Source organism: Carlito syrichta, unplaced genomic scaffold, assembly GCF_000164805.1.
Source record: "Carlito syrichta isolate Samal-C Ts95f unplaced genomic scaffold, Tarsius_syrichta-2.0.1 Scaffold303605, whole genome shotgun sequence".
Lineage (NCBI taxonomy): Eukaryota > Metazoa > Chordata > Mammalia > Primates > Tarsiidae > Carlito > Carlito syrichta.
Window position 1 is genome coordinate 12000 of NW_007247701.1, and position 9486 is coordinate 21485.

The window sequence follows — 9486 nt, forward strand, 5'->3', positions numbered from 1 at the left end:
TGGGCAACTTGTGAGATCTCATCTCTACAATAAATCAAAAAATCAGCCGGGCGTGGTAGCGCACGCCTGTAATTCGGCTACTCGGAAGGCTGAGGCGGAAGGATCGCCAGAGCCCAGCAGGTCGAGGCTGCGGTGGCCGGGAACGGCCACTGCACTCCAGTCTGGGCGACAGAGTGAGACTCCAACTCAAAAAAATAAAAATAAAAATAAAATCGGTAACCTCATTTTTACTTTTTAAAATTATCTCTCTCTATATTTTTAATTTAACTATATATAACTGAGTAGATGAGATTGTAAAATTAAGAAGGCAGAAAATAAGCATATATGCCCCCCAGTATAACAACCACTCCGCTCTAAGGATCCCTGTGAGGCAGGAGGCCGTGGCTCATACCTATATCCTAAAATTTTGGGAGACCCAGTTGGGAGAATCACTTGAGAACAGGAGATTGAGATGAGCCTAGACTGTTGTGAGACCCTGTCTCTAAACAAATACTAAAAAAAAAAAAAAAAAGATAAGCATGGTGGCATGTGCCGAAAGTACTAACAACTCAAAAGACTGAGGTAGGAGGATCTCTTGTTAAAAGTTTGAGGCAGCAGTGAGCGTCTCTGCCTTCCACTCTGAGTGACAAAGCAAGACCCTGGCTTGAGACAAAAATTTAAAAAAAAAAATTTTTTTTTAAAGAAAAGGATCCATATGAGGAAACCCTCCTCAATAGCCACAGAGGTAAGATTAAGACAAACTGAATTTAGATTTCCCTATTCTGTGATTAAACATGTGAAAACCTTGCCTCTTTCCTTCTAAGGTGACAAATAGTACCTCATATTTCTTCTTCAAGCATTTGTGGGCCATCTATTAAGTCCAGAGAATGTCAGTAAGTGAACTCAAAGTCAAAAGGTGCTTTACTAATGTTAAATATATTATGTGTAATGTAGGAAGAATAAACTAGATTTCATGAAATGAATATTGGCTAGAATATTAATTTAATATTAATTTTATAATTACTATCAATATATAATTTATAGACTACCTGTATGTAATATATGTATACTAATGTAACTATGATATAATTAGCACAATAGAAGACTTTAGAATGTAATTGAATACGATACTTGAGATACAGCTAATACATTGGTATATATAATTAATACAACATTTTTTAGAAAAAATAACATGGGAAGCAACATTTTCCATTGATGACCATGTTAGTTATATGGCATGCCTTGGCCTAAAGAACTAAGGCTGTTTTCCTAAAAAATTACTCTCAAATAATTATAAATTTGTAGTTCTGTGCAAAAAATGCAATTATAAAATAAACCTTTATTTATTCACTTATTTATTTATTTATTTATTTTTTCTGAGTTGGAGTCTCACTCTGTCACCCAGACTGGAGTGCAGTGGCCGCTCCCAGCCACCGCAGCCTCGACCCGCTGGGCTCCGGCGATCCTTCCGCCTCAGTCTTCCGAGTAGCCGGAATTACAGGCATGCGCTACCATGCCTGGTTGATTTTTTGACTTATTGTAGAGATGAGGTCTCACTGCCCAGGCGGGTCTCGAACCCGCGGGCTCAGGCAATCCACTCACCTCAGCCTCCCAAAGGTGCAGGATTACAGGCTGAGCCACCGAGCCCGGCTAAAATAAACCTTTATTTAAAGATGACTTAAAATTGTTTGCAACTTAAATATTTAGGCAAGTAGTCTCAGAATATATATACGTTGGTTATTTGAAGGAGTATCAGAAGGAGCAGCCTATACTTCTCTAAAGTGTAGATGCTTTAAGTAGCTCAGTTCTTCTTCAAAATGTTATATCTTTTTTTCCCCTTAGGGATATTCTGCAAATTTCATCTCTTATATTGAATGATGGCTAAAATGTTCAGGCACAACTATTACATTGCTTTTATAAAAGTTATTTTGCTTTATTCATATTAGAAAATAACTATGAACAATGCAAGATATTATGATTTATTGATCCAAGAGTCACAGCCTTTGATTAAATGATCAGGGGCATCCATCAGTTAAGCTAGATGACCCACAGATCGTATATAGTTTTACCTTTATACACAGTATTTTGATGTTGTTTAAAAAATGAGTGAACAGAAAATTGTTCCTGGTAAATGAAATTACAATTCAGACTGTATAATTCAGGACTGAATTATCGCTTTACCTTATTTTACTAAGCAATAAATTAAGACACGAATTTTAAATATGCAAGATCCCTGCCCTCTTGCTATACATAAAAGAATGTCCTAAATGCAGCCTACAGGGTTTTATCATCTTAATTGCTAAAAGCCTGAGGCAAGAGCCTGGCCATCTATCACCTCTATACTGTACTTTCATTCTAGCCCTTGATTCACCCTCCCCACATTTTGGACACTTCTGATGAAGGGGGTAGCACCGTGACTTTCTTTCCAGACACCTCTGTTTGAACAATTTGGTTTTTTGCTTGGGCTCTGATATCCTTGTGTTTTGTCCCCATGATATATCTTAAAAAGAGCAAGAAGGGAGAAATTTTCTTGGATGTATGCTTATTGCTACTGTACAACATTAGGTGACAGAAGGCTAGGCAGATTCTAGTTTTATATGATGTCTGGCAACCACTCAGCATGACGTCTGGCTAGCAGTCAGGTTTTTGGTACTGACACAAGTCTGTATTAGCTCCAGATTGCAATTCTTATGTCAATTGCATGAGATGGCAATTCTGCTGAAAATGTTGGCAATAGTTTGAAACTTCTTTAATTCTGTGTGTTTTGACTTTTGCTGAATCTTCATAGAAACTTTAGAGGGAAGATAATATTTTAGAAGAAAACCTTATTATGGCCAACTAGCTGTCAAAAAGGAAATATAGTCCTCATTCCCTATTGACTGTTGCTGACACCAAGATCCAAGTTTATATTCACAGAAAATTTGGTAACAATACCTTATCTGAGATAATATTAAAATACAGAGTTATTTTTTGGCTACAGCGTAAAACATCTCTGTCTTTGAAAAATGCACATCCACATATGATGCTTTTTTATTATATATGCATTCGATTTAGAATCCACATTGAAGATAGTAAAAAACAAAAGTTTTACTTGAATCAATAGACATTTGAATCAATGACATAAAGAACAATTTTGGATTAGGCCAGCATAGAGAAATAAAACAAGATAAAATATTATTTCATACTACAAGGATGCCGTAGAGAATTGACACGATAAAAATCTTCTAAGTAAAGAATTGTAGGTAGTTCTTAGGAAGAAATGTAATACTTAAAACATGAACAAAAGTAAATTATGTCACTAAAGTTTTGTGAAAAATTTTAAGAAGGAAAGAGAAAGGGAAAATATTACCTGTGTGTGCAATTTAAAGGAGCTCATAATGCTTAGGCATCACAGATGGAAGAAGATTTATATAGAGAGAACTTAACAAATGTTTTGAATTATTGTTAATCATATACACCTGGTCAGAAAATATATACAAAAGACACTATTAATATTTACATAACAGAAATTTACAATGAATGGATAGGCAGAGATATTTAAGCAGATGTAAACAGAGAGCATAAATGGTAATATGTAAATATGAAATTAAAGCAAAATATATAAACAAGATTGGAGCTGAGCATTTCTTAGCACATAAATTATGATTATATAAAACTAAAATAAAATCACTCAATATTTGGTAGATATATACAAGCACATATATTCACATAAATAATATAGAAATAAAATAATAAGCAATTTAAATATATATAATTTCTCTAAAAGCAAAAACTCATTTTCAAATATCCAAAGTATAAATTATATACCCAGTTTTAAAATCTAACATCTACAGTCTCTGATCCTAATGAAGTAAACTTACATATTAATACTAAAATAATTAGCTAAATTCCTTAACTAATTCTCAAAAAACAAAACAAAAAACAGCCTTATAAAAACTTGTTTGGCAATTGTCATTTGAAAAATGATGCAAAGATGCAGTTTCATTAATTTTTTTATATTAGTAAAAGAAATATGGAGAAGCTGTAAAATATTTGGAAAAAACTTGCCATAATTCTGTTAATAAAATTTAAGTATATGACATACATGAATACTTAAGGTAGTATGAATAACAAAAATTAGAAAATAAGAAAAATCTTATTTGTTTAATAACCATGGAAAATCTAGGAAAAAAATGTTTTAAAATTTAAGTTGAAAAATGTGGCAAATCTTAATGGTTTATAAGTGACTTCTTGTAAAATTTCAAAATGATATCCATAATGTATAACATATCTCTGCATAAAGAAAAAAACTGGAGAATTCTCATACTAAGTGAACATAACTAAAAGTTGTATAGCACCATCATGTAAAATACGAGTTTATCATAACTAGAAAATGATCAAAAGAAAAAAAGCATAATTCACAAGATAAAATTAGAAAAAGTGGTTGACTTACTATTAATCACATAGATTAAAATGATAATGTTATAATATATTTCTACTTGAAAAATGCATTTCAGAAATATAACGTTATGTATTCCTGAGCTATAGGCAACTTTATATATGCTGAAAAGAATTTAAAAATGGCACAATGTTTCTGAAGGGCAATTTCATAATATAATAATACAATTTTCAAAGATAAATATGCTTTGATACAGTAATTTCTTTCAATAAATTTAGCTAAAAATTCACACAAAAATTGAATAACAATTTTCTTTGCTACCATCTTTACAGTAATAATAAATCTGAAATGGTGCAAGGGTACAACAAATATGTGATGGATTAATTATTTTATAATGTGCTCATAAAATAGTATTAGAAATGTACTATCAGTTTGGAATAACATTTATGATGTAGAAATATGTAGAAAATATTTATTATGTTAAATTAAAATGGAATGTATAACTGTATGACTCAATTATATTTATTTTTAAATTGATGAATACAAATTTTATATATGTTTGGGTACATCATAATGTTTTGTTAAATGTCTATATTGTAGAATGGCTAAATCAAGCTAAATAACATGTATTACTTTACATACTTATTTTTTGTGGTAAGAATACTTACAATCTACTCTTTAAGCAACTTTTAAGATACAATATATTGTTAATAACTATTGTCACCATTCTATTGAACTTATTCCTCTAGTAGACCTAAAATTTTGTGTCCTTTGTACCAGCTCCTTAATTGGGTTTTAAGAATTACATTTTTGGCTGGGCTCGGTGTCTCAGCCTGTAATTTCAGCACTTTGAGAGGCCGAGGCGAGTGGATTGCCTGAGCCCGCAGGTTCGAGACCAGCCCGGGTAAGTTGGCGAGACCGCGTCTCTACAATAAATGAAAAATTAGCAGGGCGTGGTAGCGCACGCCTGTAGTTCCAACTACTTGAAAGACTGAGACGCAAGGATCCCCAGAGTCCAGCAGGTCTCCTTTGGAGTGGCGGTGAGTGTGCCACTGCACTCTGGCCTGGGCGACACAGTGAGACTTCAACTTAAAAAAAAAAAAAGGAATTACATTTTAGTTATATCTATCAATGTAATAGGATATCAGACTGGACTTTGTTGTCTCAAAACTGGAAAATAAGCAAGAAAGATAATATAAGGTTAAAACTGTGTCAAATATCAATTAATTGGAGATAATAGATCCAGAGAAGGGAGGCAGATATGTCCTGTGGGATTTACTTGGACATGAGTGAACTCAAACTACCATCCTAATAATCTTCTCTTCCATCTTCTCCCTCACCAAGCTAAATTTGTGCCTTGGCTATAGTAAGATGTTAACCAAAGAAGACTAAAGCTTTTTCCCTTTCCAAACATGAGGCAAGTAAAAGGAATTCCCATAGGGACTAGAGGCCCAGGGTGGTCATACAGGACAGAGAGACTGGCTTCTCATTTCACATGTTTTGTATAGAAGATTGCACTTTGCCTCCTGCCTCAACGGCTGAAAGGACTTGGACAGAGTCAGAGAGGCTGCAATGTCCGCATTGTAAGGTTCGAAGTTCCCGTGGGTAAAGGCTAGGACACTGTGGTAGTGGGAAGCATACTGTGCAGAATGGAGAACGGTGCCGTTAAAGGCCCCCTCGGGTCCTCCCAAAGAAGCCTACCTGTGACTCAGCGTTTGGAAACCGGTCACACATACTGTGAGATGATCAGCGTTAGTGAAAAGTCCCCTTCTGTTCCCATTTTGTTTCTCTGTCTCAGCCTATGGGAGGCGTAGACTACAGGAGGAGAAAGGCGTGAAGACATTTAACTATCCCGGGAGATGACTTCATTTCCACATCACATGAGCACACGTCTAAACAGGTTAGCTTGGAAACGGAGGACGGCACAAAGCTTTCAACTACATATGGGATTGTAATTTTACAAGAGATCATTTTGGATTGAAATTAGGACAATTGAAAGACAATCGAATAAATTGAAAGACAATCGAATCCATGAATTTTCCAACGATGTCATTTAGAATTGAAGGGAAAAAAAAAAAAAAAAGGAAATTCACCAGCCTAGTAAAGACAGTGGCTGCAGAAAATGAAAAACCATTTTGTTTCTATAGTCCACTGATTACAAATTGCTTAATAAATTGTTTAAAAGCAATTGCTTGACAAGAAAATGAAAAATGTAAAAATAGCCTAGCGTTCTCACTTGTAAAATTTAACATAATAATTTTGACAACAGTCGTGGAAGGGACTATGCTATATAATCTTATTCAAAGAGATCAATTATTCAATAACCTAGGAGTAGGGTCGGAACTCTTGACTGCTAATATTTTATGGCAGACCTAAATTGTTCAGCTTAATAACTTTCTATTTCAATTAAACTAGCTAATGTCTAATACCTAGCTTTAGAATTTTAAATACTAAATTGTCTATTAAATCTATGATATGGAAATCGAGGGTTTCAACCAATTATCTGAATAAAGATACTTCTTAAGGATAGTTTGGGTATAGTCCACAGATTCCTTTGAAACAGTTCTTTAGGGTGAGGGGTGATGATAATTCCTGGAAGCAAATGCAAGCTTCTGATTTTATGACTTCATTTTCTTTGCACAGGGATCACCCATCAATCAATAACAAGGACATGCACTTACCCAGATTCTAATGACTCCTTATAGCACAGTAATCTGAAACAATTGTGCTGGAGCCAGACTGGATTAAACTCCAGCTCTGCCTCTTTCAGGCTAGGTGACCTTGGACAAATTATGTGAGTATGCCTCAATTTCCTCATTTTTATAAAAGGAATTAGTAGCTGCTTTACTTCATAGAGTTATTGTAAAAAAAAAAAAAAAAGGAAAACCCAATAAATAAAAAACTTGAAATATCAATATTAACCAAGATATCATTTTAGAGATAATCACTACGTGCAGCTATTGATGAAAATAAAACTATGAGTATTTGAGAGAGAATTTTTAAGTGACAAGCGTACACTGCTTTATCTTTCCTTAAGCTGTATGCCTGTTTTCATCTTCATACCTGAACTGTATTATTTTAACATCCTGACTTTTTTGGATTACATTTCAACACTCATACAGTTCAATATAAGAAATGGGTAATAACGAAGATTGCATAGGTATGCTCTGTGTATAAAATATATATGCACTTCTATAATTGAATACAGAAAAATTATTTTTTCTCTCCTAACAAAAGAATATATGCTTTCATCATGCATTAAAATGACATTCTATTTGTTTTTAAGTTTTACATGTGGGAAGCAGGATATATTGACATATTAGACTAGAATTAGACTAACCATATTAGACTAGAATTCTTATAAAATAATATCTCTCAGCCGGGCTCGGTGGCTCAGCCTATAATCCCATCACTTTGGGAGGCCCAGGAGAGTAGATTGCCTGAGCCCACGGGTTTGAAACCCACCTGGGCAAACTTGGCAAGACCTCGTCTCTACGATAAAGCAAAAACTAGCTGCTCGTGGTAGCGCACGCCTATAGTTCCAGTTACTGGGAAGGCTGAGGCGGAAGGATCGCCGGAGCCCAGCAGGTCGAGGCTGCAGTGGCCAGGAGCGGCCAATGCACTCCAGCCTGGGCAATGGAGTGAGACTCCAACACAAAAAATAAATAAATAATAATCTCTCTCTTTTAAGTATCTTATATTTTATTATTGTAATTATAGAAACCAAGTTAACTCAAATTCTGTGTTGAAGCAGGAAGAATTTATGTTATAAAATTAATTTAGAGGATTATGTGAAAAACTATGATTGAAACAGACTCTTCCATCCCATAGAACTACAATTTATCTGCAGAGTGAAATGCAGTCAATTAGCATTTACAGTTACTCTATATAAAGATTAGGGATTAATATCTAATATGATTTGCCTATGATAAAAGTTCAGCTACATCCCCTACTGCTGGTGACTTGACAGAAAAAACAAAAGAGAGACAGATTGAGAGAGACAAAAGTGGGATGGAGTGGGAAAAATAAGAAAAGAAAGGAAGGAGAACAGGGAAGAGGAAGAGGGAGAACAGGATGATTAAGTTTAATTACTGGTGCAAACATCATAGACGACACTTTCTTCGGTCATTTATGGGATAGGAGTTAGTGGAAACAGGTCATCTTTGAATTTCATGGCTAACCATCATTCAGAATTGGAGAACACTTGGGTTTATGGTTAACTGGGAAAATAATATGTAGTTATACGTGGCTTTCTCAATGCCCAATGATTGCTTTCCAGAAGGAAATAAAAACATATGTGTGTTTGCATGTACATCTATATATACACATCTATATATACACATATAGATGTATACATATATATCTATATACATTATATATATGTTTTGCTTGATACATTAAGTATAAATCTTGTGTATTAAACAGCAACTGATTCAACTTCAATTTGATTTGTCCTGGATTGAAAATTAGAAAGAAGATCCATTGACGGTGTTGGTGGTTCAAACCTATAATTCGAGAGCTTTAGCGAGCCCTGGTGAAAGGATTGCTTGAGGTCAACAGTTCAAGACCAATTTGGGTAGTACAGAAGATTCTGCCTCTACAAAAAATAAAAAATAAAAAGATTAGTGGGATGTGGTGGCACACACCTGTAGTCCTAGCTACTTAGATGGCTGAGGGTTGAGCCCAGGATTTTGAGGCTGCAATGAACTGTGATCCTGCCATAACACTCCGGCCTGGGCAACAGAGTGAGACTTTGTATCTAAATGAAAGAGGATTCATTGAACAGAAAATGTGCCCAGTTTACCTAAATTTAAATTACACAAATGTAATGATAAAACATTTATCCAGTTATTGCATCAAGAGTTTTTGCAACATCTCAGGTACAGCTTCTGGGTCCTCTGCCCCAGGAGAAGCTTTCCATTGCAAGAACTGAAATTAAAACAAGCTGATGTAGATTATTCTAATTTAGGAAAAGAATCCCTACCATTTTGCACCTAAATTTTATAGTATTAATTAACCCCTCTTGGAGTTTATGCCAGTTTAGTACAGCTATAACCTACCAACCACAGGTTTACTAGTGAGTAATTCTGATACCTGAATACAACTTGCTTGCTACAGTATGAACAAAA